At 56.4% G+C, this 23018-nt stretch overlaps 1 pseudogene; it reads left to right on the forward strand.

The window, feature by feature from the left end:
• The first annotated feature begins 17763 nt into the window (after positions 1-17763).
• Positions 17764-18152, forward strand: LOC107537411 (ATP synthase F(0) complex subunit g, mitochondrial pseudogene; annotated as a pseudogene).
• Positions 18153-23018: the final 4866 nt, after the last annotated feature.

The raw sequence follows: 23018 nt of genomic DNA on the forward strand, positions 1-23018 counted from the left end.
GTCTCCTGGGAAGAGACGGAGAGAAGCGATCACCGTGGAACGTCCTACCAGATGTCAGGAAAACCCTTACAGGGGAGTGTAACTTGGTTGGAATTTAAGTTTTCCTTCCCCATTTAACAGGTTTAACATTTTTCGTGAATGGGTCTGATTTTTCGATGACGGGTTGCCTCACCCTCTCCTGTCCAGCAAGATACAGGCGCCGGGTGACCCGCAGAGTCTGGGAGTGCAACCCCTCGGCCCCGGCCCAGCCTCCAAGGCCCAGGCTGGTGGAAACGGAAACCCTTACTCCCCCACACCCAACCCGGGCCCAGCCTTGGCCGTCCACCAAACCATCCCTCCTGGCCAGCAGCCCAGGCCCAACAGAAGTGACACAGGAAGACGGTGGCTGTTTAGCAACTCGCTTGGCAGAGGCAAGTTCCATTCCTGCCCTGCAGCCACCTGGAGGCCACAGATGAGTCCACAATGGCCCAGAGCCCTTACCTTCAGATAACAATGCTCAACTGACACTAAAGGCCATGGCCTCTGGGCTTCCTCCTTGGAGGCTGCGAGGCTGGCTGCAACTCAAGTCACACTCTCGAGGGTCAAAGGTCCCGGCAGGCACCGGGGCGAACATTCCTGGAGCACTTACCCCCCCACACACTGAGCACCGCCCCCCAGCTAGCTCCCCCCCAGCAAATGAAAGCACATTTATTTCAGCTGCTTCGGAATCCACAGTATAGTCTTTGTCTCCTGTCATCCCAGCTCCCCATCTGCTTCGTTCTAGGGACATGCGACCCCTAGAAGCGGCGACCTGGGCCCTCAGGGCCTCCCCCCATTCCACCAGCCCTTCACCACCTTCTGGAGGTGGTGAGCGAGTACATGACCTCCTCCTGAACGATCTGCACAGAGCACCACATGGGTATAAAAAGGCAGCTGAGAAGGGAAAACACCATCACTCACCATAAAAAAAATCTAAATTGCGTGGTGTGTTTTCTCATCACACGTAATTTCCCCCGTTTTTACCCACTTAACCCTGTTAAGTGCAGAGGTGGGACCATTACAAAGACGCCCAGTTACAGAAGCGGAACTGGCCTAATCTCCACCCGATCCGAGCAAACGAGACCAAGAGCAGGCCCTGGAAAGGAACCCAACTTTCATTCATTGGATCATTCAACAAGTGTTTCCTGACTGCCGCCTACGTCCCAGCTCCGGAGGATTGAGACACGGGCAGAAAAGGTCTCCCTGCCCCCAGACAGGGGCAGGAAGACGGGGTGCTAGAGAGGACCTACCAGGTGACGTTGATGCTCAGGAGAAGAATCAGCCAGAGGGCAGGCCTTTCAGGCCCAAAGACAGACCTGTGTAAGGGCTCCAGGTAGAGGTCAAGGGCAGGGTGGCTGGGGTCAAGGGCAGGCAGCTAACTTCAGAGGAAGGCCCGGAGACAGCCTCGAGAGGCAGCTGGCTCTTACGTGAACGGGCCATGGAGACGCACCAGGAGCTCTGAGGTGGGGTATCCGGCACCGTTCTGTTTTAAGAACACTCTGGCTGCCACGGGGAGTGGGGGTGCCGGGGAAGCAAGACCAGGAGGAGGCTGCGGGTGTCCCAAGAGAGTGTGTCCTGGAGTGGGAACAGAGGGGACGGGAGGCCGGCCTGCTCCCGACAGGCTTCAGAGGCACTCATTCCAGGGCTTCCGGTCCGAGCCACCCTCCCAGCGGAGGCTTTGGGCCTGAAAGGGCTGCCCTGTGGATGATTCTTCGCATCCGATGTCGCCACAGGCAGAGGGAGAGGCCGGGATGGACACACCCAGAATGCCAGCACACAGAGCCTCCATGGTTCTGCTTCGGTGATTTCGAAAAAGTAAAAAACAAAAAGCAATATAACCTTAGCTGAGTGCAATCTGCAACCATTCTGGAGCATCCACATACCACTTAGCAGGCGTGGAGCAAGCTAAGCCGGAGCCTGGCCAATTTCAGAGAAACATCCCATAGGGATCAAACCCCGCAACCTAGGTGTGTGCCCTGACCGAGAGTTGAACCCGCAATCTTTCGGCGTCTGGGATGACGCTCCAGTCAACTGAGCTACCCGGCCAGGGCTAGATGGGTTTTGTTTTTTTTTTTAATTGATTTCACCGACAGAAAGGGAAAGGGGGAGATAGAAACATCCATGATGAGAGAGTCACTGATCGGCTACCTCCTGCACGCCCCCCACTCGGGATCGGGCCCACCACCCGGCGTGTGCCCTGACCGGGAATCGAACCGCGGTCCCCTGGATCCTAGGCTGATGCCTGACCGCTGAGCCCCGCCGGCCGGGCTACATCGGGTGTTTGATGGCAGCAAGCTCCCTAAGCAAAGGCCTGCCACAGGGAACGTAGATGGCACCCAACAAGCAGCTCTGGATCCACCTCTCGAAACGTATCCAAGGGGCTGTAAGATTCTCCCAGAGCCTCCTGGCGATCTCAGCCCCAATCCACCCCAGGAGGATTCTGCCCGGCGGGCATCACGGCAAAAAAAATTACGTGCCCCTTACAATGAGGTACCCGAGTTCTCAAGGGCTCTCTACAGGACATGAAGGGATTACCAACAGCAGTCGATTAAATATAAACACAGCATTTGTAGGCAATTCTCTCCGAAGGTACGTGTGGACGTTTGCTCAGGAGTCTCAAGCACGGCTGGGGAGAGGCAGAGACGGAGATCTCACACCCTTTACGGCCTTGTCAGAACTCTGCATTTGACTCAGGGTGTGCTGGTTTTGACTGGCCCAGCCTAACGACTAAATATGAGAGTCCTAAATGCCCCCGAAACACACAATTTGCTTCTCTCCTTTTGCCGTAGCCAGGATGGCTGCCCTGAACCGGCCTCTCCCTCCTGGAGCCATAAGCGGGAATTAGTGAACAGCCATCCAAAAAGCTCCCTGTGCAAACCTAATGAGCTAAAATCCCACCTCAGTCCTGGCACTACAGCCTTGTGAGAGCCTAACATTTGTAACTGGAACACTGCCTCCTGCAGACGGCAGGGAAATGCAAATCAAGCCGCAGCAAGCCCTGGCCTGGTGGCTCAGGCGGCTGGAGCATTGCAACGACTGATCTCTCTCTCCCCCTCAATCTCTCTAAAAAAATCAATTAAAAAATTAAAAAATAGCCCAGTCAGTGTGGCTCAGTTGACCTATGAACCAGGAGGTCACGCTTCGATTCCCCATCAGGGCACATGCCCACGTCAAGGGCTCGATCCCCAGTAGGGGGTGTGCAGGAGGCAGCCAATCAATGACTCTCATCATTGATGTTTCTCTCTCTCCCTCTCCCTTCTTCTCTCTGAAATCAATAAATATATTTTTAAAAAATTAAAAAATAAAATAAATAGAAAACATATCCTCAGGTGAGAATAAAGTAAATATATACGTATGTACACAAATATACATATACATATACACATATATATAAAGACCATGCCATGCCCACCAGGATGGTGACTAGGGCCGGTGAGGGGTGGGGAACGCGGGATCCCCAGGTGGGAGGAAGTATGCAGTTAACACATTCAGGACAATTAGGAGTGACGAGGGCCTCACAAAAGCCCCCGTGAACTTCATTATATAACGGGGCTGTCCTCTGTCTTTATGTTTAAGTCACAACACGCCGCAAAGACGAAGAACATCGTAGCACCAACGAACCCTCCCGGAGTGAACACTGTGAGTATGTGGCGACGCTGACCTGAGACCGCCCTGTCTCCAACTCTCCTCTCCTGGCCGGCCTCCCTGGAGTCCCAGACACCCCCCCCCCAGCTGGGAACCCCCACTTTCAGTGAGAGGAAGGGCCCGGGGGCCAGCTGGCAGGCCCGGCCTGTGTCTGGATCCCGGCCACCTGCACTGGACAGCCTCTCCTCTGTGTCCCTCCAGCCTTCCAGGTGGCACCAAAGGTCATGTGAGCAGCAGCCCTCTCCCCCCACCCACCGCCTCCTGGGGCTGGGGTCTCACAGACAGGGCACAACTAAATCGGCAGTCTCTGGGTGCCAGCCTGCTTCCTCCTGGATAAGGTCTCCAGGTGGCTCAGACCATCTTACAACGTACCTGCTGCTGCCGCCACCCAATGCCTCCGCACCCACAGGCCCTGCCCGGGGCTTTACTTCTACCTGCACACACAGGGCTCAGCACATCTCAACCGCGCCAAAGACAACTGAGGACCTTTCCCCGCCCTCCCCACCACGGCTCTTACTGTAACACGCACTGCCCGCTGAGCCTGGGCACCCCACCCCGGGGCGGGATGCAGACCCCAGACCCGCTGGCTTTGAGAGGTGTAAGCCCCCCTCCCCCCATCCCCACCACCATCCCCACCTGGCACCTGTCTACGTGGGTGGAGAGAGGTGGCTTCCCTGAGGACAAAGCTACGCAACATGACCGCTGGGACCCACCTGTACAGACCGTGCACCTGCGCCCCGAGTTCTCAGACGGCTCCAGAGAGAACTCTTATACTGGCAAGAAAAGCAAAGAGAAGGGGGAGGCAAGGTCACAGAGAAGCAACGAGAAGAGAAAATACAGATGGAAGAGAAGAGAGCTTAACCTCTCCGCGGTCAGTCTCTGTCCCCTCAGGTCTGCATGAGCAGCTCCTGGAGGGAACAGGGTGACCACGGAAGCACCTTCTGGGGATGCAGCCTGGCTGCTCCTCCCCCAGGTTTGGCCAGGTGACAGGAGAAGGCCTCGGGGACTGTTCTCGATGCAAGAACAGCATGCTGTGGGCTGTGCACACTCATCTTCCTGGGGTCACTTCTGGTGGCCCACGCCACGGCGAGCTGGCACAGATCTCCTGGCCTGGAACACACCTGGGGCTGAAAACCCCAGGCGGAGCGTGGGAATCAGATCATCCTGAGGGCCACCGAGGGAGAGGGATTCTCCGAGGTCCGCACAGAGCACTAAGCAGCTCTCACTAACCCACTCTCAGGAAAGCAGCAAGATCCAGAATAAGAGGCTCCAAGAGAAAACAAGGGCCTATTTATCACAGTTTTTAAAAATCCACATCTCTGCCCTGGCTGGTTAGCTACGTTGGTTAGAGAGTCCTCCTGACACAAGGCTCAGGTTCGATCCCGTCAGGGCACATACAGTCAGTCAGTGCATAAATCAGTAGAACAACAAACTGACGTTTCTCATTTCACTCTAAAAATCAATTCAAAATATTGATTGACACCATGCCCTAGCTGGTTTGGCTCAGTGGTTAGAGTGTCGGCCCACAGACTGAAAGGTCTCGGGTTCGATTCCGGTCAGAGGCACATACCTTGGTTGCAGGCTCCAGCCCCGGCTGCGGAGCGTGCGGGAGGCAACCTGTCAATGTGTCTCTTCTCGCATCGATGTTTCTCTCTGTCTCTCCCCATCCCTTCTACTCTCTCTAAAAATCCTTGGAAAAAATATCCTCAGGGGAGGGTTACCGAGCAAACGAACAAAAAAAAATCCACCCATCTCTGAGCTGCTCCTGCCAGTTCCCAACACCTTCCCAAGTTCATTCTCCAGGTCACCTAGGCCAGGCCCGCTGGCCGTGATCCCTGGCCCGCGAACTCCGAGGTGCAGCTGGAGGGCCTCTGCTCTCTATGGGTTTCTGCCTTCTTGCCTCACGCCCAGCCTGAAGCTCCTAGCCCAGGGCCTGCTCTGGTCAGTCTTTGAATTGTGGGCGAAAACAGGGTTCCCTGGGAAAGTAAACTGACCGACGATCTGATCGCACATTCCTAACTGGGCAGGTCCCCGCCATGCCTGGGGCCTGTAACTGCCTTCAACAGGCCCTGTCCGTTGTTTCTGAGCATCTAGGTTAACATATCCCTCCCCCTATCAGCCGGGGAGGGAAGTAACAGGCCCACAGCCCCACAGGCCCACAGCCCCAATCCTGTAACCCGATCCCCACCATGGCCTTCCCTGGCCCCCCCCCTTCTCCGCCTTGTCCCCTCCTTAATCTCAAATGCCTAAAGGAAGCCCGAAGCATCTGAGATCTTGCTCCTGGGACATATGCCGTCAGGTCTGGCTCGGCTCTGACGGCCTATGTCGTCAGACTGGTTCAAATAAACTCATAAAAATTCTCTACAGGTTTGGCTGTGAGGGTCTTACGTTGACAGAATCCACATTCCCAAAACAGAAGGATTCTGCCCGGTCGCCTGCCCTGCACCGTCACCCGCCACAGTGTCACCTACCCTGCTGGCAAATGGCTGGCACTCGTAAATTATTCGTTCAGTCTCCCATCAATTAAAAGCTGGACCCAGACACACGCATCCTTGTTTAGCTCCCTGAGTCAACTCACGGGGGGGGGGGGGGGGGGGGGGAGCAGACAGTTCCCCAACAATGAGCGTCAAATGAACGGTTTTCGGGGGAAAGGCTCCAGCATCTCATTTGGTTTGGGTAAGATGACCTTCGATTTAAACACTTTGCCCAATGTCTCCCCCCCAAATCCTCGGCCAACCAAGTGGTCTGTACTGTTTTTTTTCAAATGTGTTCACTGTGCCCCGCTGCCCACAATCAATTCCTCCTCCCCTAAAACCTTTCCCCTCAGAGGTCAGTGGCCTGCAAATCCTGACACCGGCCCCAAATCAAGAAGCCATCCCAGAGACGAGTCCGGCCTTGGCCAGGTGGCTCTGTTGGCTGGAGCGTCGCCTCGAACACCAAAAGGTCACGGGTTTGACTCCCAATCAGGGCACACAGCTAGGATGCGGGTTCGATCCCCAGTTGGGGTGCATATAGGAAGCAACGGATCCATGTGTTTCTCTCTCAAATCAACAAAAAGCACATCCTCAGGTAAGAATTAAATCAAAACAAAACAAACAAAAACAAACAAATGTTTTAAAAAAAACAAAAACAAAAACAAAGGATGGGTCTATCTCTCTTGGGGGGAAGGCCGGGTCCTCAGGCAGACGGGCAGCTGGCCTCCCGAGTCCTGCCCTCCCCGGTCCGGACGGGCAGCCTGTTACAGGAAGGAAGTAAAAGGTCTTCATAAATGCAGTTCGGTGCCAGACTTCAAAGTATCCCCAGGGGAGATGTGGAAACCTCCTCTGCAGCATAAATGAAACTTGCCCTGTGACGACAGCAGCCTTCCAAGAATACAGTCTTGATAATAACCGAAATATGTAACTGAACTGTGTGTGGTCAGAAGTCTTTCAACACAGCCCGAAAATCAACCCAGGGAGAGGGGTAAGGGGCGGGTGGGAGGCAAGCAGGTACATCACGTAGGTGGGCAGACAGATTAGACACACAGATTTCGTGCTATGAACAAGGCAGCCACAAAATATTCTCTCTGCCGAGCTCCTGGGCACATGCCGGACATTGGGATCTCACGTCACCTGCATGGCCCATTTCGTTCCCACTAGAGCCCTAGGAAGTGGGTCCTATTGCTATCCCCAAGTTTACTGATGAGAAAACCGAGGCTTGGGAGTCAAGAAACTTTGTCCAGGGTCACAGCCAGCAGAGAGCAGAGCTGGGAATCCCTCAGGTCCGACTCCAAAACTCACGCTCTCACCTACCAAGGAAAGTGGTGAGTACAAGCCATATAAAAAAAAAAAAAATTCCACTTAAGGTTTCTTAAATTACAACACAGATATAAAACTAGGTCACCCTGTTGGAACCAAAATGATGTGATTGCAGCCGGCAATAAAACTACAGTAGCTACGAACGCGACACTGCCAACTCTAAAATTATTCGCACGCTCGTCTTCCCACTAGAATTGCGCAATTCCCGCCGCAGGAGCGGCCCAGCCTCTATTAACATCCAGCGCACGACCCTCTACGGTGGCTCGGCTGGAGCGTCGCCCCAACACCAAAAGGTGGTGGGTTCCATCCTCGGTCGGGGCGAGTACAGAGAGGTAACCGATCGACGTTACCCTCTCTCCCTCTCTCCAAAATCAATAAAAGCATATCCTCGGGTGAAGATTAAAAAAAATCTAGCTGGCGGTGGGCCCATCTGGAAATCCTCTGAGAAAAGCTTACCCACAGGAAGCGACAGCTCGGCACAGCACGAGCACCAGGCAGGGGCTCCAGGAGCACGGCCCTGGCCTCCTCAGGGAGAAAGTGTGAGGCTGCACGACACGTGGGTCACCACCCCTGGAAGACCTCCCGAGAGAAGACATGGAGGGGGAGAGCCAGTGGCGTCATTGTCAGCGGAGGGCAGAGCGGCTATCACCGACAGCATCTCCAGGCAGGTGGCCAGTGCCCAGGAGGCTTCTCTTGGGCCGGTTCTGCCCTCTAGGACGGGCTCCCACGTGGGGAAACCACACCCCTGCCATGCATGACTACCAAGGTGGCACCCAGGCTGGCCTCTGCACTGCTCCCCAAAGCCTTTCAAGGAAGGTCCTAGGAAGGTCTCTGCAAGGGCCTCACCAGCCGGGGGGGGGGGGGTGTTCCCCGACACCTGCACGCGTGGCAAGGCTCCTGACTCCTCCCCAGCCCCTATGTGCTCCCCAGTATTTAGTCTTCCTGCTGCGCTGCTGATTAGGGCGCGAAGTCAGGTGCGGCAAAAACGAGCAGTAACAGAAAGAAGAAACGAAACGGCCCCTCTCCACTGGTGTGCGGCCACGAATCCCCCGTGCATCCCGAGGGCCACGCCATTGGCCACGTGCGGGCCACAAATCCCCCCACGCACCCTCGAGGGCCACGTCGTTGGCCACGTGCAGGCCAAGAATCCCCCGTGCACCCCGAGGGCCACGTCATTGGCCACATGCAGGCATGTTCTGTGGCTGTGCTCTGGTGTTTCTGCAGGGAAGTGTGGACACAAGCGACTACAAACTGCTGTTCCCCCAACCTGACGGAGGCACCACAGACAGGACTGTGAGGCTCAAAACCCACTTTCTGTGTCGGGAGGGAACCGCCGTCCCCTCGCTGCCCGGCTGAGCGTCCACGGTTGCGTTGGGCACGCTGGCCGCGCGCTGCCCCCTGCACTGAAATACCCTCCAATTAAGCCATTTACCCTGACGGGTGAATATGCTGAGTCAGGCAGGTCCGAGAGGGAATTCTGAACCATACTTTCCTATGGCCCTCGGAAAGCAGCGCGGCTTCTGCCCACCGAGAGTCTATAAAAATAAAGCAAATTCAAAGTTAATTGGGAAATTAGATCTTCACAAGAACTGGGGGAAGGTCACTGAGGGTCACATTTTTGTAAAGAACCCCGCCATCGTGACTGCGGGGAGAGGTGTGCACCCACCCAGAGGTCTCTGAATCTCTCCCGGTCACAGGATGCTGTTGTCACGAATAAAACCACGGGGGGTGCCCTGTAATTCCCACGAATTCTTCACCTTTGCACCCAGAAGTACGACCGAGCTTGTCACACAGCACGTTCCGACGTGGGGACTGCGGAACCCCGTCGACCCATCAAACCCGCCTGCAGCCGCCTCACCGCTTGCGGCCGCCTCACCGCTTGCGGGGACCTGCATCCCGTTCATGCCCTGAAAACTACCCTCCCATCTGGCCTCTGATCGGATCCTCGTAAAACCCGTGCGACAGACAACAGGAGTCAGGGGGCCACCTCCTGATTCATTTTCAGCGCACCTCACTGTACGCACATTACGCAAGGTGTGCTCGAGAGGGTAGACAGAAACCCAACCTGTGCGAAATAAGCCTTTTTAAGGGCAGTAGAGGAGCTGACACCCGGGGAATCCGTGGGAAACGCGTAATTTTAGAAAGGAATTCTTTCATAAAAACAAAGTTTGAGTCAGAGCACAGTGTCTTAGAGGCAAGGGTACTTTGTGTTTGCTTTTAACACAAAGATATGTTACTTTTTAAATGAGGGGCCAAGGATTCTAAAGAGAGGAAATGAACCCCCAACTTGAAACCCCGGACACAGAAAGGAGAACACAAGGTGCGAAATGCTGTGCGTGGGCTGGGGATGGAGAGCCGTGGGATCCCCACAAGAAGCCAGGACTGCCGGGAGCAGGAGGGCCAATGACCCCTTGACGTGGGGAATGAATGAGCTTGGTGGTCTCCACTCCACGCGTCCCTGAGCACGGTAATAGGGTAAAGCAAGGTGCAGGGTTAGGAGGGAGCCAACAGTTGCCTCTGCTTCTGGCTACCCTGGCACCAGCTTCCTGTGCCCCAAAGGATCCCCACCACTCCGGGGGGGCCGCAGCAACCAGGAGAGAAAGGCTGCTTAAACATCCTATAGTCCGTTGACAAATATCTGAATGGGGCTCTGGCTCGTGGACAGGGGGAGCAAGGGGAGTGTAGGAGCCATTCTGGAAGCAGAAGTCGCAGGTGGGCTTAGGAGAGGGAAGAACCCAGGATGGCCCTGAGGCTTCTGGGTTGGGTGGCTGAACGGCCACAAGAAGAGTATGGAAGAGTCTTTCCCTTATTACCTGAAGAACTCGGTGTCCAACAATTAGCCGAGAATCCTTCGGAAGGAGGGCAGTAACCACCCTATTTCCCAACCTGCCATACACCCGGGAGGGGCAGGCCTCACTCAGCACCACTTCTTTCAACCATCAACTTCCAGGACATAAAAATAATCCACACAATATACAAGGTGGATATTCCCTAAAACTGAGCCTCCCAGTCACCCAAAAAGGTCAAGCTGGCCTCCGCCCAGGGCCTGCTGGGAAGCCAACATCAACCTAATATTTGCTTGGGGTAGAAGGTGAAGTTCACAAATGGTAACAAAATATCACAAACCAAAAGCAGAAAGCGTTCCTTCCTCGTGTTAAGTAACAGTTGTTTTTTTAAGCACTCTCTGTACAGCCTGGACTATTTCTAGACTCATCAGAGAAACTGTTAACAGTGGTGCGCTCTGGCGAGGGAGCCCGCGGGAGGGGGCCGCCTCTGCACCCCCTCCCCTTACACCGTGAGCTTATCTTACTATCTTTAAACAGAAAAGACCCGGCTCGGGCCACTCAAAGCAAGCAGAGGCCTCGGGAGAGCATGCGAGTATCTCTGAAACACGCTTTGCACATACGAGCTTGGAGAGCAATTTTATTCTTAAAAGCACCACTTCTTCCGGAATTCAAGTCCAGGCTCCCCCCGGCCACAGAGCTCTGTCTGGCCTGCCAATAATAACCATGCACAGTGACTAAACATTTTTTCCAACAAAGGGGGAAGAGAAAAAGAAAAAATGCTCCCGATCAAAGTGCAGAAGGAGCTCCGGGGCCCGGCGCGGGCGCGTCTCCGCCTCCCACCTTCCCACCGCCTTTGCCTCTCGCGCAGTCTAATTGCGCGATTGGATGGGGTCCTCCGCCAGCCACAGCGCCCCAAGCGCCCCGCCTCCGCCCGCCCCCCCCGCGCCCCGCCGCACGAGTCACGTGACGGCTGAGAAAAGTAGGGGAAAGGTTAGCGCGAGCCCCGCCCCCGCCCTGGCATGCCCCGGGCGCTCAGATCCTGTTCCACCCGCCGCGCCTCTAGAGACCTTCCGGAGCTGGCAGGCTCGCGTCGCCCGCGATGCCACCAAGGCGACGGCGAGCGAAACGCAGCGCCCCTTCGTGGGGAGGGCCGAGTCCTGCGTGGTCAGCCTCGGGGACAGTTCAGAGCTTAGCGTGCCTGGATGACACCCCACCCCAGAAACGCAGCGCCGCGCCCCAACGAGCCCCGAGCGCGTCGGGGAGGGGCTCGCCGGGACGCACAAGGAAAAATTAATTAACGGTGTTTCTATGAATGGACACACACAGGGTCAGGGTTGCATAAGCGCAGGTCCTCGCCCCAGGGCTCCGGGGAGGCCCACGCTTGACCGCTCGGTGACCACTGACTGGGCCCAGCCAAGGCCAAGGGCGCAGCGACGCCAGGTTTCTTCCCATCGCCTCCGGGTTAGGCCATCTGTTTTCAGCACAAACTCTGAAAGGTTCTTTTCGCCCGGCTCTGCCGCTCGGATACAAAGTTATGCGCGCTCCTCCCGACCGCCCCGTTTCCGTCCCGTTCAAACAGCTGTTCAGAGAGCGAGCGGCGCGCAAGGTCCGGGGCAGCCTCGCGCCGTGGGAAGGAAACCGCGCGTCTGCGTGCAAACCGAGCCCCCGGGCGCGCGGGGCCCGGCCTAAAAGCGACCTTCAGGGCCAATCGGACTCGACGGGCCCAGACGCCCCCTCCTCTCCACCACTAGCGCGATCAGCACCCGTGTCCCCGTCACTATACCCCCCTCACGGACTGCAAGTCACCTTCAGTAACTTGGGGAGGGGAGGGCGATGCTTGCCGCGTAAACAAAAAAAGCAGTGCGTTCGGCCATTTTTTATTCAATTGGTTTATGGTTTTTAAGGAAATAAGTATGCTCGAATGTCTGGAATGGCCAGAAACCGGACACCTGTGCAAAGAAAATGGTGTAACAAAATACAAGTTTCAAAAGGTTAACCTGATTCTCATTTTATTCGGCAATGCACAAAGTTACCGGTTTCCTACTAAAATCTGCCCTGGGCTATTTTAATACACGAAGCTCTGAGGGGCTGAAAGCCTGTCCCGGTTTGGGAATATTAAATCTGTTCTGTATTCAACCTGGTGAATTACTTGGGATTTTTTTTATTTTTATTTTTTTAACTTTCGGAATTAAAAAAAAAAAAAAGAGAGAGAGATCAGCCGTCATCTTTGTTCTCTCGTCATTAAAGAAAGCCAACCACTATTTACATTATAGAGACACCGACCCACAGCCGAACCAACAAAACGAAAGTAGCTGCTGGCTGCCTGGAGGAAGAAGCTGGGGTTAGGGGTTTGCCCCCCGTCAAACTCCCAGGCCGCGTGGGTCCTCGGCACCTGACGCCCCCACCCCCGCCCCGCGCCGCAGCTCCGGGTCCAGCGACCTTGGGCAGGTTCTTTGCACCCACCTGCTCTGAACCCCGCGTGGCACGGGAGAGGGCGGGGTATTGCAAGCGGGGACCGGGGCCCAGCGCCCTTATCTCGTCCAGCGCCGGCGCTCAGACCGCGTCTGCAGTAGCCATGCGTGGAGTACCCGCGCCAAGGGCGTGTCCTGCAGGCTGCAGTGCGGGAGAGGGCCGGGGGCTGCGGGGGAGGGGGGGCTGGGGCTCCTCGGAGTTCCGAGGTCCGAACGTCCCCTAACTCCTGCAGGGGACTTTCGTACCCCAGACCTAATCTACTCCGTAGAATGTGGGGTTGGGTGATGGTGAAGGAAGCCGGCGGCCCGAGTGGCCACAGGCCAGAGCTGTCCTGCCCAAGTCCGGAAAACCAAGCATCCCTCCATCTATCCCCTGAAATGTACCTGCCTGCGGGTCCACCGACCCTCGGGCGGACCCCCAGACCCATTCCACTCCCCGGGAGTGGGGCTGAGGCGGGGCGAGGAAGGAAGCTGGTGCACGACTGGCCCCGCGCCGGCGGCGTCTTGCCAAGTCCGGCGGGTTGAGCATCCCTCCCGCCGCAGTAAGGGACCCTCCTGCGTGCAGACCGACCCGGGGAGGAGCCCCAGACCCCATCCACTGCGGGGGTTGGGGAGTCCCTGCCCCGCTCCGGTTTCGGGTTCTCTACTGACCCCGCCATCCGAGACGGACACTGAGGGTTCCCCTCCGCGCCCCGGCTCCGACGGCGGCCCCCCACCCTCTGCCCAGGTCCGGGCCAGGGCAGTCCCCGCGCACGCCCCGCCCTGGAGCCCACCGCCGCCCGCAGGGCAGCGCCCGCCAGCCTCCCCGCGGGGCAGGGCCTCGGCCCGGCCTTACCGAGTCCGGGGACGGAGGCGCGGCGGGAGCGGCGGCGGCAGCCGAGTGAGCGAGCGGCGACCGGCGCGGGGGGCTGGAGGGCCGCCGGCGAGGCCGAGTGCAGCCGACGCCGACCCCCGCGGATTGGCTGAGGCCGAGGAGGGCGGCGACTCCCGACGCCGGGCGGGCCGAGGGCGGAGCCTGGACAGGGCGGGTCATCGGGGGGCGGGGCCCGGCGTGGCGCCCGGGGGAGCGGGTCAGGTGAGGAAACTGAGGCTCTCCCTCGGGCTCGTAACCTCGGCCTTCCCAGCGTGGGGCCTAGAGCAAGATTCCGCCCCCTACGAGCCTCAGTTTCCTTTTCTGAAAAATGGGTCAACTCATTAGGGCCATACCCATAAAAGCGCTTAGGATGGTGCCCAGCTCGTGCGCGCCCTTTAGAGGCATTGTCCTATGTAATCCTCATGGCACTGCTATAAATGGCTGATCCCAGGCCGGGGGGGGGGGGGGGCGGGGAATAAGTATTACTAAGAAGATGGATCCCACATTGGCCCCAGTGCTGACTCCAGGGCCCACGCCCCAAATCGGACCTTATCCCCCGAGGGACAGCTGGTGCAGCGTGGCTCGCGGGACCAACACGCTAATGGGAATTCCAGTGACCCTTCTGAGCCCCCTCCTCAGCTAACTGGGATAAAAATACTTTCCTTGATGGGTAAAGTTTCATAAACTAATTAAACATGCGCCTAAAGCATACTAAATGCCTGGAAAGAAATGGCTGGAAGTGGTGACAGAGCGACCGAGAGACTCTTGTGCCAGCGACTGAGCTCGGGAGAGGGGCCGGCGGTGGAAGCTGCGCGCGGGCGCATCCCAGGGGTCTGGGCCCAGGGCCGCCGGCGCCGCGGGGGTCGCGGGGGAAGAGCGCGCGCGGCTCCGGGTGCGCCCTCCCCGCGGGGGGAGCCCCCCCTTGGCCCGCACTGTTCCCGGGCCCGAGGCGGCGGGCCTGCCCACAGCAGGTGCTGCATAAAAGCACCTGCCTACGGCCCAGCCTCGGCTCCCCCGAGGGCCAGTCTCTCCCCGGCTCTGGGAACCCGCGCCTGCCTCTGGCTTTCGGCCGGAGTGATGTGGTCGCCACGGCGCAAGGATTCGGAAGAGAAAACGAAAGTCCTCGGCGCTCCCGCCCCCGCCCCCGCCCCCGCCCCCGCCGCCGCCGCGGGCACTTAACCCCTGGTGCGCAGTGTCCAGGCTGTTTTCAACTGAGTCATGGGCTGTGCGCCCTTGGTAAGACTTTGGCTTGCGCCTGGCCGCTGTCGCGCGCAGAGCTCCTGTCGAGGCTCGGGGATGACCGCGTCCCTCCCGGCCTTTCCCCCGCCGCGCGCGCATCGAGCCCCTCCCCCCTCCCCCGCTGCGGGAGTAAATAAGCTGCCGGCTTCTCTCTGTAAATCCCTAGAAATGAAGCAACCGGGTTAAAGGGCAGGCACGTGAGACATTTAGGTGACCTTTTGGTGCCGAGCGGCCCTCCAGAAAAGCTTTCTACCACCCTCGCGTGGGAGCGCGCCCTTGTCCCCAGGAGCTCACCAGCGCTGGATGTCATTACCGCGTTTTTAAGTCTTCACCAATCCTAAAGGTGGCCGCAGGTATGCCCCTCCTTATTTTAATTTGCATTTTTTTGCAGTTAGAAGTTGGTTCCCCCCCCCCCCCCCCCGCAGATTTTGCGGCCCAAGAAGGCAGATGATCTGGGCTAGAGCACCGCACCCTCCCTGGCCTCTCCAGGGTCACCTGCGTGCCTCCCCCTGCACTTGGGCCTCCCTGGTTTGTGCCTCGGAAGCTAGACTGTCGCCCTAATTTCAGATGCCCTTCCTTCTTCTCCCTGGAAACCTGGCTGTCTGTCCCAAGGTCATTTTCTCCCTCGCTCCATGCTCTGTCATGCGCCCCACTGGGATTGGCCCGGGGCCCGGTCTGTTCCCTGGGCTCTTTGGCCTTGACCACGCACCCCTCCCTGAGCGCTGCCTCATTGCCACCTGCAGGCCGGGCGGTGGCAGGGGCAGGGCCCGCGGTGGGTCAGGGCGCCGCCACCCCACCCACAGGCGCCAGACTCACCTGTGCTCCAGTGGCCCAGCTCTGGGGCGGCGGCAGTTCCAGCCGCGCCCTGGAGGCCTCGGTGTCCTCTCCAGCTCGGCAATCTGGGACTGCAGGTCCCCAGGTGGCTTGGCCCAGCAGAAGAACTAGGCCCCTGGGGAGCTGTGAGCCGCGTCCTATTTTGAGTTCCCTCTGGACCCAAAAATATCCCAAAGTCAGCCTCAGAAAGGAAAGAAATATTAAACTTTTTTTCTTCTTCAAATTCTTCCCCAGTTTGAAACAAACATACTTGAACAGCTGCTTATTGTGGCTATAAGGAAACCTCTTTAAAAAAAAAAAGTGCAAGTACTAAAATTTTTATTATCACTAAGAGATTTCCCCCTTTTTACTCTAAAAATATCTTTGAAAAAATTTAAACATATAAAAAATTAATGAGAATAGCATAATAATATACTAGTATAGTAGTATAATAAAGTCCTATATCATCACAACTCAGGTTCAACAGGTATAAAGCGAGGGCCAAGGTGTTTGTGCACCTACCCCCCCCCCCAATAACTTCTTTAAAGCCAACCCAGAAACCCTACTGTTTTTGTCCCCAAGTCCTTGAGAACAAATTTCTACGAGATAGGGATTCTTTTTAAACAAACATAACTGCAACACCATTGTCCAACCTAAAGTGGGGGAACAATGCCACATAAAACTTGTAAAGCCCTCTTTGCCTGCCAAGAGCACAGCTGAGCATGCTCTCTCTTGCCAGCCACTTTCTTGCTGGCAGCTCCCAGCCGGTTCTGATCCAAAAGTGTGTGAGACTTTTTGGAACTCGGCTGCCATTTCCCATAGGAAACAATTTTGTCATCTCAGAGCTCCGAGCTACCCTCTCCTCTCCAGAGCTTCGAGCCCCTCTGAACTCGAACCTTGAACCCCTGTAGGCAGCGAGGAAGTGGTGGCTGCTCCACATCAGGGGAGTGATAATATTTGCTAGTAATATTTGCTCAACCAGCATCCCCGGGGTTTGGTGAGGACACGGTGAGGTAATATAGATGCAAGCAACCCGAAGGCAGCCAGGGGAGGTGGCAGTGAAAGGAACTCCAAGCAACAATGCAAATAAATGTATTCTTCATTGAATAGGCTCCCCTCTGACCCAGTAAGCCTACCCCCCGGGTACACACCACAGGGAAACGAGAGCTTATGTCCACACAAAGACTCATACAGGGATGTTTACAGAAGATTCATTCAAATTGACAAAACCCAGAGAACAACCCAACGTCCATCAACAGTAGAATAGATCAATAAACAGCAGTTTCTCCCTACAGTGTAATAATTAATAGTAAGCAGCAAGACACACACAACATGGATGGATCTTGCAGGTCTTATTAGGCGAAAGACAGCAAACAAGCACACGGAAAGTATATGTACTGTTTGTTCAATAACGTAAATGATGCACATTGACGGCGGTGACCGATACTGACTGAGCCGCCCATGAAAGGGCCCTATACGCCTAAGGTTATGCAGGTGACGTTCTTTGCTACCTGTGTGTTAGGCCTCAGTTTTTAAAATTAAAAATGATTGAGCCCTGGCTGGTGTGGCTCAGTTAGTTGAGCGTCACCCCATGCACCAAACAGTCACTGGTTCGATTTCTGGGTCAGGGCCCATGCCCAGGTTGTGGGCTGGATCCCCAGTAGGGGGCATGCAGGAGGCAGCCGATCGATGTTTTTCTCTCACGTTGATGTTTCCCTCCATCTCCCTTTCCTTTCCTCTCTCTCTAAAGTCAATAAAAACATATTTTTAAAAAAAATGATTGAAAGTTGAGTGGGGCATTGAGTGGGCCATCAGGTGAAGTGGAGGTGATGACACTGAGACAGTGGGATTACCTGGGGAGACAGCACAGTTGGGAGGAGGGGAACAGGCTGGGGCAGGGGAGAGGCAGGGAGAGTGTCCCAAGCCTGGGAGGTGGCAATGCCTTGGGCAGGAGTGGGAAAAGAGGCCTGTGCACCCCATCTCCTCTCCCTCCTCCTCACTGTTCCTCCCCTCCAGGGCAAGGACTCTATCTGGCTTCCTCTGCACCCTGAAGTATCCAGCACCCTCTTGGACCATTTTAGAGACAGGGAAGGTAGGCAGACATTTGCCTTCCTGAGGCAGCATCCCAGTACGCTGGCTGCATGGACGCCTTGCACCCCCACCTTGGCCTCAGTTTCCTCAGGTAAATAAATGAGGTTTCTGCCAGCCATTGGAGGCCATGGACTTTCCATCCTAGAACCACGGCCCAATTTGTCTGTGACCTCGTGGAGAAGGCCCTGGCCCTGGTAAACACAGCTGTGACTTACTCCAAGTCTCAATTGCCCAGGTTTCGGCATTACGCCAAGGTTGAGCTGGTCCCTCCAACCGCTGCTGAGATCCCTACAGGTATTCAGAGCTTGAAAAAACTAGTCCCTGGTACTCAAGCTGGTGGCTTCAAACAGCTAAGGAAGCTCTGCTAATGGCCCGGTGGCCACGGAGGTGTTATGTCGGTGAGGTCATAGGCAAGAGTGGCGTCATTGGCTACGTTTGAAGACCGATCCATCTTTCACATCTGATTTTATTTTATGCTTTATTATTTGCATGTTCTTGGACCATGAGTGATCGGAATGGTATTTGAATGAAAAAAGGTATGTCCTAAAATGAGGTTCTTGAGCGAGGAGACTCGTGAGCAACTTTCACCACCCTTTTTTATTGATTTGGAGAAGCAGTAATTCTGGTTGCTTAGGGATGGGAACTCCAGAGCCAGGTGGCCTGGGTTCAAATCCTGACTTTGTCGCTGACCAGCTGAGTGATCTTAACCTCTCGGTGCCTCAGTTTCCTCCCCTGTAAAATGGCAGCATGATAGGCGCTGCCTTGGAGAGTCTCGAGGAAGATAACCAGAGTGCGGACGGGAGGTGCTCAGCGCGTTACCAAGTACACAGTAGGTGCCGCAGGAGCGTTAGCTAGGATTACTTTTTCTCTGCGGAGACCATGTTTTAAAAGCTTTTGTCTATAAACAGTAAAATTCAATGAAAGAAAAACTTATTTCCTTGTTTGTTAATCAGAAACGGGCACGACTGCCGGCTGGAGAGCATTCCTCGAACAGATTCCTCCCTCGGGAGCAGGGCCGCGACTGCTAAGACCCACAGAAGCCAGCCAAGAGCAAAGAGCCCGGCCTGGCAGATGAATGTGGAACCCCTTTAAGGCTTTTTGAAAAGGTCAGAGTAGTTCAAAGGTCAGCATCGTGACCTCTTCAGATCCCAGTCACCTCTGAGACCCACTAGCCCAGCCACAGCCCACCTGAGCTTCTTGGAGTGAACCAAGCAGCATGCCGGGCATAGAGCAGGCGACAGCTCACTGGGTGTGCCTTGAAGTCGAGTCTTAGCTGGCCCACAGCCGTGGCCAGGCCAGCCTGGACCCTGGGGCCTCTGGGCACCTGTTCTTGCTGTTCCTCTATGTGAAATGCCTTCCCTCTCCCCTCTGGTCTTCGTGCCTAGCTGTGTGCTAAATGCCAGGAAGGGCAACGGGGTAAACCAGGACCCTTTCCCGATGCTCAGAGCGCATCTAGCTTTCGGTTCAGCTGCAGCCCTGCCCAGCTGTGAAGCCGGAGCAGATAAACTTTCCTCTGTTGCAAAATGGGGTAATAACCAGATGGTGCCGGGTCCATGTGGGGCTCTGCCCACAGCCCTCCTCCCTTTAAAAAATCTGCTAGGATGTGACTCATGTATGCCGTGAAACCCAGCCTTTAAAAGTGTACCAATCTGTGGTTTTTAGTATATACATAAGGCTGTGTAACCATCATCACAATCTAACCCCAGAACAGTTTCCCCAAACATGTTCCCCTAAAAGAAACCCCGTCCCCATGAACAGTCACTCCCTCCACCCACCCCCCTCCGAGCAGCCACCAGCCTGCTCTGTCTCTATGGATTTCCCTATTCTGGACAGTCCCTATGAATGGAGTCCTACAGTATGTGTCCCGGCTTCTTTCACGGAGCACAGTGTTTTCAGGGCTCATCCAGGGTGCAGCCTGTCAGGGCTTCATTCCTTTTTAAGGCTGAATAGCACCCCATTGTATGGGCCGATGGCGGTTTTGTTTATCCATCCCTCCTCCGGCCAGTGCCCTCAGCTCCTTCACTCACCAGCCCTGATCCACCTGTGGGGGGAGGTCAGGGTGGGGGGACGGGGGTCGGGAGGGTTGGGGCTCCCACAATGACCTTGACCCTGAACTATTACCCAATTGCTGTCTCCTTTCTCACCTGGAAAATTCATGCTTAGCCTTCAAGGGTCAACTCAGACCCCGCCTGCGACAAGAAGCCTCACCAGATGACCCCAGACAGCCTGAGAGTCCCGTCCTCGGGGTCCTCCCGCAGGCCCGGTTCCAGGGCGCGGGCCTTTGGTCGATGCGAGGGGCCTCCCCGCCCCACTCCGGATGCGGACCGAGGTGGAGTCCGTTTCTGATGACCCGAACCCGGCCAGCTCGCCAAAACCGGTGGAAAGTTAAGGAAGGGGCGTCGGCTGGGCCCGAACTGGCCGCCAGATAAGTTAATTGTTTCCTTGAGGTCACTTGCTTTCGGAGGGAGGAGAGAGGAGCCTGGGGAATTTCGGGGGCGGGGTGGGGTGCGGGAGAGGAAGTGACAGCGGGTCCGCGGGGAGGTGGGGGCGGTGGGCCGGGATGGGCGGCCGGGGGCTGGGGCAGCTGCCTGAGCGGTTGCATTTTAAAAACGCCCAAGGGTCCAGCTCCTTTGGATTCGTGTTTCTCCCGCGGGGAGCTCGGCGGGCGACCCCGGCGCTGCAGCCCTACCCCTGCCGGCCTGGGTGCCAGCGGGGGTGCCCGACCCAGGCCCGGGGAGCGGCTGGTGCCCGGGGCGCGACCGAGGTCCCGGGCGCTGTGCGCAGGCGCGGGTCCTGCCGCGGGGGGTGGCTGGAGGCGGGCGAGGTGCGGGCGGGAGTCCGAATGCCCGCCCCCCGCGCACACCCCGGCTTCCTCCGCTCTCCCCCTCGCCCTGGCTCCTCTCGGCGCCCACCCGCAGCCTCATTTGCGTCCCAGGCTCCCCTAGAGCCCGTGTTTTGCGCGCTAGGAGTTGCTGGGGTGGGAGGGGTGGCAGACCGCGCGACGCACTTGTCCCCCTGCCCCCCCATCACCGTCCCAGCGCGCGCGAGAGGGCGCCCCGGGAGGTCGCCGCGGGTCAAGGTCGACGGGGCGGGGCGCGGGGCGGAGCTAGACGGTGGGCGGGACCCGCGCGCGCGGCGCGACTCGGGGCCGCGGGTGGGGAGGGTGGGGGTGGGGGGTGCGCGCCGGGGGAGACCCCGCGCCCGCCCCGAGCGCCCTCCACGCGCGGGGCGGGGCGCCTTCCTGGGCCGGGCGCCCTCGGTCCACCCCACCCCGCGGCCCCCACCCCCGCCCCCACCCCGGCCGGTCGCCAGCGCCCCCAGGGGCTGGAGCTGGAGTTGGCCTCCCCAGCTGGCTGCTCGGGCGCCTCTTTTTTAAGCCCTAACATTACGCAATGACGGCGCAGTCACTGTGGGAAAAGAGGAAACGCTGGAGGTGCAGGGAAAAGCTTTTACAAACTGCCCGACACCTCCGCGGCTGGCGGCGCTCGCTGCGTTTCCTCCGGTCTCCGTGCCCGTGGCGCGTCCGGACGCGCGTGGCGCGTGTTCGCGGCGTGGAAGCCGCGCGGTCCCGGAGCGTTTGGTTCTGTTTCTCCATCGGATGTGAGTAGCTTTTCCCAGGGAAATAAGTGCGTTCCCGGGGCCGAGTCCATAGAAACTAGTCAGCAGCCCCCCCACCTTCTCCCGCCCCCCCAACCCCCCCCCGCAGGTAACCACGACTCTTAGTCGGCTGCGTATTCGAGACTCTTCCACATTTTACATCACACTTTGGTGTCCCCCCAAAAATGTATACACACTTTAACAACCGATAGCTCAGTTTTGAAAATGAAATATGTTTTAATAAACACTGCCTTTATAATTATTCAAAGTGTGTGTATACATTTTTTGGAGCACTATATATACACACAGTTTTATTTTTATACCCGCCCCCACAGTTTTATTTTAGGGATCTCTTTTACTCAGAACAGATCGAATTGTGTATAGAGTCCTGGGACTTGTCCCCCAGCCCCTTCGCCAGCAGCGTTTTGGAAATGACTTGCTCAGCCACGGGCACCTATGTCAGACATTCTCTGTTGTTTCTTGATCCTTTGTTTCCAGTTCCTCCAGTTAACCGTTTGCCCCAAATGTGTTTCTCCAGCCCCTGCTGCTGTGCACCGCACCTGCCCTAGGTCGGGGACGTCCAGTAATGACCAGAGGAGATGCCACCCGCTGGGGGCTGGTTTCTCCGAGGGCCACCAACAGGTAACGCTGCAGGTGGGCGGGGGAATCTTCACTATGGTTCAAATAGCAAATCAGTCTGCAGAGCACCCGGGCGAGCGCCTGGCTGGTGGTGTTGCTCTCACGTCCGCCCGTCGGGGCAAAGCAGGCGCACGGCCCCTCCTTCATCGTCGCTTGATGGCTGTGTTGGTGGCCAGAGTGTTTCATAACTGGGGCACGTGAAAAAAAAGTAGGGAAAAGTTTTACTCTCACCCCTGCCCCAACGGACACACAGGTAACCACTCTGACTAGTCTCTTGGGTTTTCCTTGCAGAATTTCCTTATGAAAATACAAGCAAAGATGAGTATATATGTATATTTCCTTCTGATTCATGTGAAAAAAGGCAGCTTAGTCTAGCCCCGTGCCCTGTTTGCCTTTTTAAAATTTTGCTTATATGTCTTGGTGCTATTTTGTTTTAAGCCGCCAAATGTGTGGTAACTTTTTTTTTTTTTAATTGATTTTAGAGAGAGGAAGGCAGAGAGAGAGAAAGAAACATTGACGTGAGAGAGGAACACATCAGTTGCCTCACAAAGGTGCCCCGGCAGGGGATTGAACCCACGACCTGGGTACGTGCGCTGACCGGGAATCGAACCCACCGCTTTTTGGCGTACCGGGCGATGCTCCAACCAGCTGAGCCGCACCAGCCAGGGCTGTCTTGGTGCTGTTTTCTTGTCACTCCTATTTAAATTTTTTCCTATGTTGTTTGAGGGTACAGTGTTCTGTCGTATGGTTTATTTTACCACAGCTTATTTGTCCTCTGTGACACTTAGGTGTCTGCTGTCTTTTGGTCTATAAACATTGTTGCAACGAATATCTGCATAAAGGTCAGTTGTTCACCTGCAAGCCTCTCCGTAGGGTGGATTCTCAGCATTGTGATTGCTGGGTCAAGGCCATGTGTGTGCACAGTGTGGATGTCTGTTACCGAATTGCCCTTGGTATTTGTATTAGTTATGGGTCTCCAGAGAAACAGAACCATTAGGGTATTGGATGGATATATATAATTTTAAATATAATATAATTTATTATAAGGGATTGGCTCATGCAGTATGGA

The sequence above is a fragment of the Miniopterus natalensis genome, chromosome 11 (genome assembly GCF_054644295.1).
Source record: "Miniopterus natalensis isolate mMinNat1 chromosome 11, mMinNat1.hap1, whole genome shotgun sequence".
NCBI classification, from domain to species: Eukaryota; Metazoa; Chordata; class Mammalia; order Chiroptera; family Miniopteridae; genus Miniopterus; species Miniopterus natalensis.